Source organism: Lagopus leucura, unplaced genomic scaffold (assembly GCF_019238085.1).
Source record: "Lagopus leucura isolate 7727_CA_CO unplaced genomic scaffold, USGS_WTPT01 Super-Scaffold_100004, whole genome shotgun sequence".
Lineage (NCBI taxonomy): Eukaryota > Metazoa > Chordata > Aves > Galliformes > Phasianidae > Lagopus > Lagopus leucura.
Window position 1 is genome coordinate 35,421,520 of NW_024962264.1, and position 9,243 is coordinate 35,430,762.

At 37.1% G+C, this 9,243-nt stretch overlaps 1 long non-coding RNA gene across 1 annotated transcript; it reads right to left on the reverse strand.

The window, feature by feature from the left end:
• Window positions 1–2,241: 2,241 nt before the first annotated feature.
• LOC122180357 lies at window positions 2,242–8,984 on the reverse strand. Its single transcript, XR_006179025.1, has 3 exons — window positions 8,854–8,984; window positions 8,516–8,601; window positions 2,242–2,371 (listed from the first exon to the last, which is right to left on the reverse strand). It is a non-coding gene; the product is annotated as an uncharacterized LOC122180357 (long non-coding RNA).
• Between the last annotated feature and the right edge of the window lie 259 nt (window positions 8,985–9,243).

The window sequence follows — 9,243 nt, forward strand, 5'->3', positions numbered from 1 at the left end:
CTGCATCACTTCTCTAATACATTAGTAAGTATTATTTGTCTTGTTAATTTTGAATAGTCTAGAATGATCTGTCTTCCTTGTTTACCACAAAATCTAAATTCATAAACAGTAGATGATATAGATGATATAGTATCAGATATAATGTAGAAACTAAAACATGGCAAGTTCTAGCCAAACAGATTTTTCTTGTGCAGGAGACTAAGCACGGATACAGGTTTCATAGAGAAGCTGTGTAGTCTTCATTCTTTGAGTTATTCTAAACCCATCTAGACTTGGACCTGTGTAGTTGGCTTTAGGTGATCCTGTTTGAGCAGGGGTTTTGGACAAGAAGACCTCCAGAGGTCTCTTCTAAACTCAGTCACTCTGCTGTGAATGCATATTTGTAATTTATGAAAACTTGAGACTGGGACCTTATTTTCATAGGTGAAAGTCAAGACAAAAGAAGTAAAACATTTTCACTTAGTACTGATAATACGTGAGAAAAAGGATAGCAAGACAATATGAAAACTCCAGTTCATTAACTTACTCTATAAACTCCTAACGTATGTCACTCAGCAACCCTCAGTCCCAAATATGAAAACAAAAAAGGCTGAAGTGCCATAACAGTAGAAAGTCAGACTTGCTCCATATTGGCAGCTGGAATGCTTTGCATACGTCAGTCACTGTTTCATTAGCCCCTTCCTTGCAAGTATGCTAAAATAGTTCATCCTGAAAGAAATGCCTCCTATTCATTTTCAAACTAAAACAGATACAAAGAGAACGATAACACTATTTGACAGAGAAAATTCTGAGCTACAAAACACTATTTTTCAACACTGTCACCAACATTAGCTATGCTTTTTTACCTACAGTGAACAAGAGCCTGCATGCCACATTGTTAAAATCTGCATCAGCAGGGGTGACCCACTGTCACTGTCACCGCAGCTGAAGTGCACCACCCACCACCTCACTGTGCTCACATCCAGTGTTTGGTCTCCAGAAACATTCAGTAAGCACTGATAAATGTCAATGGGTGCCATTGTTTCCATATGGATGAATTAACAGTGACACTCCCTTGCTTCACATGCACTTCCATGTCAGATGCCATTCTATCAGACTGCCCTTCTGCTGCCATCTGTCACACGGCAACAACATGTAATGGAATACTGGTGGTGGGAAGGTTCAACCTCTACTGCCATACCACTAACATCTGCCCCCCTGATGTCATGGGCCAACATAATAAAACAGGAGGTGTTACTTTCAGAGCAGCCCTCATCTTTAAGCAAAGTGGTTATTTGATGGTGTTTGCCACTGATGTTTCTAGAAGGAAGGGGTTTTCTGGAATACCATAAGGATCAGTGAACTCTGGAGTCCTGGTAATGCTGTATTGCATTTATTTTATGTGAGCTCCTGATCCATTTTGACAACTTCTCACGTATTCCTGTCCTAAAGGTCAAACCTGTTTCTCACCAGCATTAACTGACAAATGAAAATATCAGTGTTTTAGAAAAATGACATCCATAATAGGTTAATCTCATCTTTATCAACTGAACTTGATGGGATGCTCTTGAAAAGTGATTGGGGATATTCACCATAAGCATTTCTGAGTCTGTGAAAAGCTCAGTTTAAGCTTTCTTTATAACAGACTGTAAAAGTGATCAATGTGATATCTGAAAAATAGTGGTGGATCAAGGCAGGTGCCAAGTTTTTAGTCACTTAAGATTACTCATCAGTGGCACTGACTGCATAACTGAATCTGCAAAGGTGCCCTCCAGAACAGTTTTTAAAATGCCTTGTCAAAATTGCTAAAATCCAGAAATACATTGCATTTTTTGAATATATGTTGTTGCCTTTGAATAATAGACAAAAGAATTTTAAAATATCTTGGAAAAATGAAACAAACACATTATATTTCATATGTGTCTATAGTATTATTGCAGGTTTAGCTGATGTGTTCTTTGTAGTAAAATTAATATGACTACAAAGATCAAAGATGACCAGGATAAGGAACAGTACAACAGAATGGACTAGGACTCTTGATTAAGAAAATCTCTAGGAACAGTGATTCACTGTTTTCCACAGTTTAAAAACTAAACATCTCTAGATGAAATTATAACACTAATCATTGAAAAAGGAGATGTACTTAACTCGTTGAATGTACCACCACCAACAGGCTGATGTTGAAAGCTTCCATGGATTCCAACAGCAACCAAAGAGACATACATCAGAAGGAAAGAAGACATCAGTACTTACTAAACTCAAATCTTCATGGTGATTCAGTAAATTTCCAATAAAACGAGGACTGGAGCTTGGGAGAGACCAGGCACACATTAAGCTTGTAGCCTTAGACTCTCCAGATGTCATCTCTTTGGGCCACTGCAAGAGACTTTTTCTGAAATATACAACAATATGACTGTAAATATTTTCTTGTTCCTTGTGCATTTTATTGCAACGAAGAACTCCGATTTAGAATAGCAGAAGACATCAGGTAATTTACAGCTATTGTGTATAAAAATATATTTATTCTTTTCTGAGTAGGAAACAGTACATGTGTTTAGGTAGGAAAATAATCAAATTACATAACTATTCTTGAAGAGTACATTCCCTCCAGCATGCCTGTAACGTACAACAATGGCTGGGCTCCTCAACAGCCAGGTGAGTCTGGGAATACGCTTAATCTTCACCATTCTCAAAAAAAAGAACTTGAATGAAATTTGACTTGAGGTTTTGAAATAAACTGCTAGGACATCTCCACCCTTAACATATCCCAGTATGCCATTTCACTGCCAGTTACTGTCAAGATCAAGATGGTAATACAGAGCCCCTCAACAGGGTTTGTCCCTGTGAGTGGGAGCAAGACTGAGGGAAACCCAGATTAAAAGGGAACTTCAAATGTGCTTTTAGAGGTTACAGAAAGAGCAGTGTTTTAGAGCTGCATCTACTCTTGGTATAATCTTATCCAGATTTAAAAAAAAAAAAAAACCAAACATGAGCTCAATTAGAAACATACCCATGTCTTTTCAGCAAAGAGAAAGAACAGGAAACACCACAAATCACTGAAGAAAATACATACTCATACAATGATACAGTTCACCAATACCCATACTGTATATTCCTCCATCGCTTTACAGAATTGGTAGTAAAGGTAACCTCAAAAGAACAGGTAGTGTTTCTGTATCAATCCAGGTTTGGGCTGCCCACATAGATATTATGGTGCTGAGACTTGGAAATGACATTCACCTTAGGCTGTTCAAAATTCAGGCCAGCAGAGGAATGATGTAACACACTATGTTTTGCAAAGTATATTTGCTTGGAAATGTAAGAAAGAAAAGGTAAGATTTTTGTTTTAAAAATCTAGCTCTATAAAGAACTAGACTAAAAAATGATAGATAGAAAAAAATTAATGATGCCACTTCATAAATAGTATCCAAGAAAAAAATCATTAACCTGAAATTATTCTTTGTGAATGCAGCTCAAAAAATGTTACTGTCAGAGATCCCGCTGCTGGGAAAAGCTACAAAAAGTCATTGTAAATGCTGTGAAAAAGCTGAAAACAATTTATATATCCACTTTTTTATTATGTTAAGATGACACTAACATGATACCATGATTATTAATTATAACATTGTAAAAACCATCTGTGACTTGGCTTCTCTTTATGGATAGGAAAGACATGCCGAACGTATGGATAGCCTTATTTGCCACTACATTAGCACAGCTTTAAATGGATGTAATATTACAGCAACATGAGTATGAAGTACCACAGTGGGAAGTCACGAATCTTGTATGCATTATTCAAGAACAATAAGCAGATGACATATGGATAATAGCATTACATTCTCCTTGAGAGATGGTAAAATGTAAATAAGACACAGCATCTTCTAAGCAGTTACACAAGGCTTAATCTAAAATATGTTATCCTACATCTGCCCAGCGGATGCCCACTAAACATAAGAAAGGCAAATGGTTGTTCTCCAAGTCACCCTCCTGGTAAGTAGGCAGTATTAACACTTTGAAGTGAATTCCTGTCCTTGCCTAAGTCAAATGCAAAATGAGTGTGCACATGCGTATGTTGATTTGGGTAGGAGTATGAATTCAACCTCCAAGTACCATTCTGTGCTGCATATCCTAGTTACTCATAGTCTACATTTCCACATTGCTTAAAGAAGTGCCAAAGCTAAAAACTTGAGGAGCAAACCTTAATCTGACTATTTAGATAGACTTTAATAATCTCTTCCTTTTTTAATTTTAAAGTTTTGGAGGAAATCCTAATTATCTTTGGTTTTACATAACCAGAACTAATCAAAAATTGGTCTCTATTATTCCAGACATATTCAGGCCACTTTCAGTCCTTGTCTAGGTTATGGAATACTCAAATGCCTTTTTTTATTCCTTGCTGTTAAAGAAAAATATTAAAGGAGAGAGAGATTTTGTTAGCAGATCTCACTGAAGGCCAATTGCAAAGTACCCTGCCATCACCTTGGAAATAATGAGGGAGAATATGGCCCAACAGACAGAAGATTGAATTGATGAAGATGACTTTTGATAAATATATAAGGAATCATTATATACAGAAACCCAAGTGAATACTGAGGATGGAACTCAAAGACTCAGTACACAGAATTTCTCTAAACAGGAAGAAGTATTTTCTAAAGTCATTAGAGATTAATAGTATTGTTATTATTATTGCTGTTATCATTTTAACTTTCAGCTCAGGGCTCAGGTCAGCAACAACAATTTCTACAAGGTTATCAGGTTGCTGAACATTTCCTTTTCTGCTCAGTGATGTACAACAGTCCCATTTCTGGTGAAAATTGTTTTATTGGAAACTATGAAGCATAAAAATAATGAGACCAATTTTCATAAGGACATTTTTCCCTTGTGAACACAATGTGCAATCACAGCAGAGCAGTGGAGGCAACTCACCATTTGTGCTTCCAAATCAAAAAGCATTAATGGAGCTGAACAACACTGGTTAGGTCTGTGGTATCCTAGCTCAGGAAAGAATACAAACTATGAGAATACATGCAGATAAAGGATTTTTAGGTATAAAAGAAAGTCATTCATTCTGAAAGACAGGAAGTTATCTTCAGGAGAAGGCAAAAAAGGATATGCATCTTTTCTTTTGGTACATAGATTGCAGGAAGAATTATGCAAGATAAAGGACAATCCTGGGAAATTAAATATAATTTGGATAGGAAATCCGACATGGTTTTCTCATGCCAGTTCTTACATTCTGGTTTCTGCAGTGATGAAAGATATGTAGGTCTCTCTGAAAGTAAGAACTCCTATTTATGTCCACAGAAACTGCAACAGATACAAAGAATACAACAACTCTATTTGATAGAGCAAATTTTCGGCTACAAAATACTATTTTTCAACATTGTCACTAACATTAGCTATGCCCACAATGAGCAAGAGCCTTCATACTGCACTCATAAACATCTGCACCAGTGGAGCTGACTGTCACTGTCAACACTGCTGAAATGCACCACCCACCACCTCACTGCGCTCACATCCACTTGTTGTTACCCAGAAACATTCAACAAGCATTGACAATTGCCAACGGGTGCCATTTTTTCCTGCATGGATGAATTATTCAGTGACATCTCTTTGCTACAGATGCACTTCCATGTCGGATATTATTTTGTCAGACTGCCTCTTTGCTGCCAACTGTCACACAGACGCAACAAAATATAATGGAATATTGGTGGGAAGGTTCAACCTCTACTGCCATACTGGCAACATTAGCCTCTGATGTCATGGGCCAACATAATAAATTAGGAGACATTACTTTTGGAGTCGTCTCCATATTTTTAAATTGGATTCTAAAAAGTTCCTGGTGGGGCTGGATTGACAACAGTGGCACCAGAGTTCTGTGAACTGGCTTGGACTACCTACAAGCTGCTATGCTTTTCCATATGATTAAAAACAGTTGCTGTCAAAAGTGTATAACCAATAGACTTGAGTATATACTGTGAGTACATGCTCAGGTATGTGCCCATGACTGACTCATTCAAGTTCCAGAAGGAGCCTGGGACCTGGTCCCAATTAAAAAAGGAAATGCCTACTACTGGAAATACCAGAACAATGCAGCTCAGAAAGATTTTCAGAAAGCACCAATCACTTCCTTTCTTTCTCCCAGAGACCTAAATGAGTTACAGCTTTCAGTATGAGAGGGATTACCACAAGCTATTTTCTTTCTCCCCTTATTGAATTCACAGCTGTAGAAAGAATTAAGCAATGAGGTGAAATAATTGTTTAAAATTACTGCAAATGAATCTTGATCACAACCTCAAAACTGAGAATCATGATCATTATATTTGCATTCTCATGAATGTACATGAAGTTATTGTTGTGTACCAGAGTATATATTTGTGTATTAACTTTATCAAATTTAAGTGTTTGTGATATCTCAGTGAGCATGAAATGTAGTTACTTGGTTGCACCTGTTCATAATAATTGGATTCAATATTCATGAATGATTTTCCAGCAACCATGTGCATGAGCAGTGATCATTAAGTCAGGCTTCCAGCTCCCCAAATATTGTACTGCAAGTGATCTGTGAGGTCTGTGAAAACAACTGTGTATAAAATATCACCTGACACTATGAAATGTAGACACAGGTGATTGCTTCTCTTGGCCTGGATACCAAATCTCTATTTACAGATGGGAATTCACCTTCATATAGCAATTAGGAATGATGGTAAATGGAACGAGATGCTAAAGTTAAAAAGATCATGCTATATCTGACAACTGTTAGGTGAGCTGAACAGAAGTAGCCTGGAAAAGCCAGAGTATTAAAAAATTGGATGTTAAATGTGGCAAGATTGACAAAAGTAAAAATCAAAAATTTAAGAAAAAGCAAAAATCGAAGAAAACATAAACTGGGATGATAAAAAGATCATTGAATTAATCCTGAAATTCAAGGTGACAGTCTTTTTCTCGTCCTACTTCTCTACAGGTTAGCGTCTTCCTGTTAGGGATATACTAGATTAAAGTATGCATCTAATGCAGCACGTAACCCATGGGCAGTTAGCCCAGTGTTTAGAAGATATATTGGATTTGCTGCAAATGAACAGATGATGTCCAGTAAGGCCAGTGTTTCTGGAACAGCGTACAAAAAACTCGCAGTTGATTTGTATGGGCAAGGCATCCAAGTCACACAGTTCCAGACTGAGAGCTCATGTGGCTTCTCTGAGTAATATACCAAAATTCATTGCAGATAACATTTCCTATCAGAAAGAAAAAAAGAAAAAAAAAAAAAAAGCGAATGCAATGAAATGCCTTCAAATATAGGCTAGCCCTCGCAAGGCCAATGGCATATCATGCAAGTGAGCAAAACTTACATTTTCACATTGCACGAGTTAAATGATTGTCTGGACATGTCGAAATAATCACATCCATTTTTAAATGTCCTTTGAATCACATCTGATTTGGCAGGAGATGGCAATTCCCAATGAGATAAACAGTTAAAAAGATCATACAAACAGCTGGGTTTTGGCTCAGCTCTGCATTGCTGTAACTTCACATTGCTGGGATTCCACTAAAATAAGCAGACATATCAGAATGATCTAAAATGTCAAACAGGTTAATCCAAGACCAGTGAAAAGAAGGAATAAGATGCTTTAACTGCCTATCCCCTTTCTGATGGACTGCTATTTCCTCTTGTGTTAAGAAATGGCAAAGAGATCTTAAGTGGTAATCTCTGTTTTGGTGGTATTTTGCAGTAATATATATTTTCTGCAGGTGAAGACCTCAAAAAGAACAGCTCCATTTTGAAATGTGATAAAGACCAAAGCAATTAGCAGTCAGCCCCTTGGATAAGTAGTCAGACATGATAAACCTGAGCTTTTTATTGATCCTGAATTCTGAAAACTCATGAGTTTTGAAGCTATGACTTACATTTGATTCAGTATTCATTATTTAGAAAGCTAATCATGAATTGTAACATCTTGTTTTACAGCCTCAGCCCCCAACATCATGAACTTTAGATCATATTATTTATTGCAGAATGAGCAAAAGTAATTTATTTTGTTATTATCCATTTGATAAAAATGTTTTCCCATGCTAATGTTATCAGAAAAGATTACAGCAAGCTTTACTGCGAAAAGCAGAACAGGTTAGAATTAAGATATAATAATGAGATTAGAGAGAGACAAAATAAAAGATAATAGAAGTAGAAGACCATGTAGATAAATACAGAGATTTCTGAAATGGAAAGCTAAATATGCAAAGATTGCTTTTAATTTATTATTTTCATCTCCTGCTTTTGAAATCTCATTAGTAGCACAATATTGGCCTAGAATTTTAAGGAAGAAAATGTCAGCAGGCATTATCAATCTTATTTTGTATAATTGTATAAAAAATAAGTAAAGGAGAATAGCATTGTTTATCTTTGTTTTGAAGCCTGCAGTTACCGTGGCAATGTTGCATAATGCATATTGGTATTAGTTGTTGTGGTATTTAAACCTAAAATGAATATTAAACCCAGTGACTTATTACTGCTTAAAGAGCACATGGTTCCCAGACTTACCAGCGGCACCACTGACAGCCTGTGGCTCCTCGTCTCAAAGCCAGTGCCAGCCTTCTCTCACATCTGTCTCCTCCTCATCTCAAAGCCTACCGCAGAGGAAAGCTGCCATCAGATGAATTTCATATGTGAATACAAGCCAGCTACACTGAGCTTTGGCCCCCTGCCTGGTCCTTCCTCTGACTTTGGACAAAGGAAGAGACACAATTTCTGCAGTGAGTGCAGAGGTAGCAAGAAGACCAGGCAAGAAGCTAGTCTACTCCACCTGACCAGCATTACATTCCTGCTCTGTTACTGTGTGACTTTCTATTTTAAACTAAATGGATTTCTGAGCAACTTACGGAAGCAGATTGTAAACTCTTTCGAGTATCCTCTAATATTGATAGAAGGCTTTTCAAACTGTCCTTCAGTCGTCCACACTTGGAAAGTAAAATTCCATCATTGGGCACTTTCTCCTCAGGAAATCTCAGCTCTGGATTGTACATGCAGTACTGGAGTGTGCTCTGTAAACAGTGGTACAGTATTGGCTGTAAGTGCAATGCCAAGAGTTAACACAGGTGACACTAACTTAGGATTTTAGCTTTAGAGATCATGGACAGGACTGCTGTGTTTCTATCCCACATTTCAAAGGCACAAACATACTACCATGCTATATAATAGAAAACAAAACTTTCCAATTACACTCAGCTGCCCTTTCACAGGACATCTGCTGTCACACATAGGCATATTGG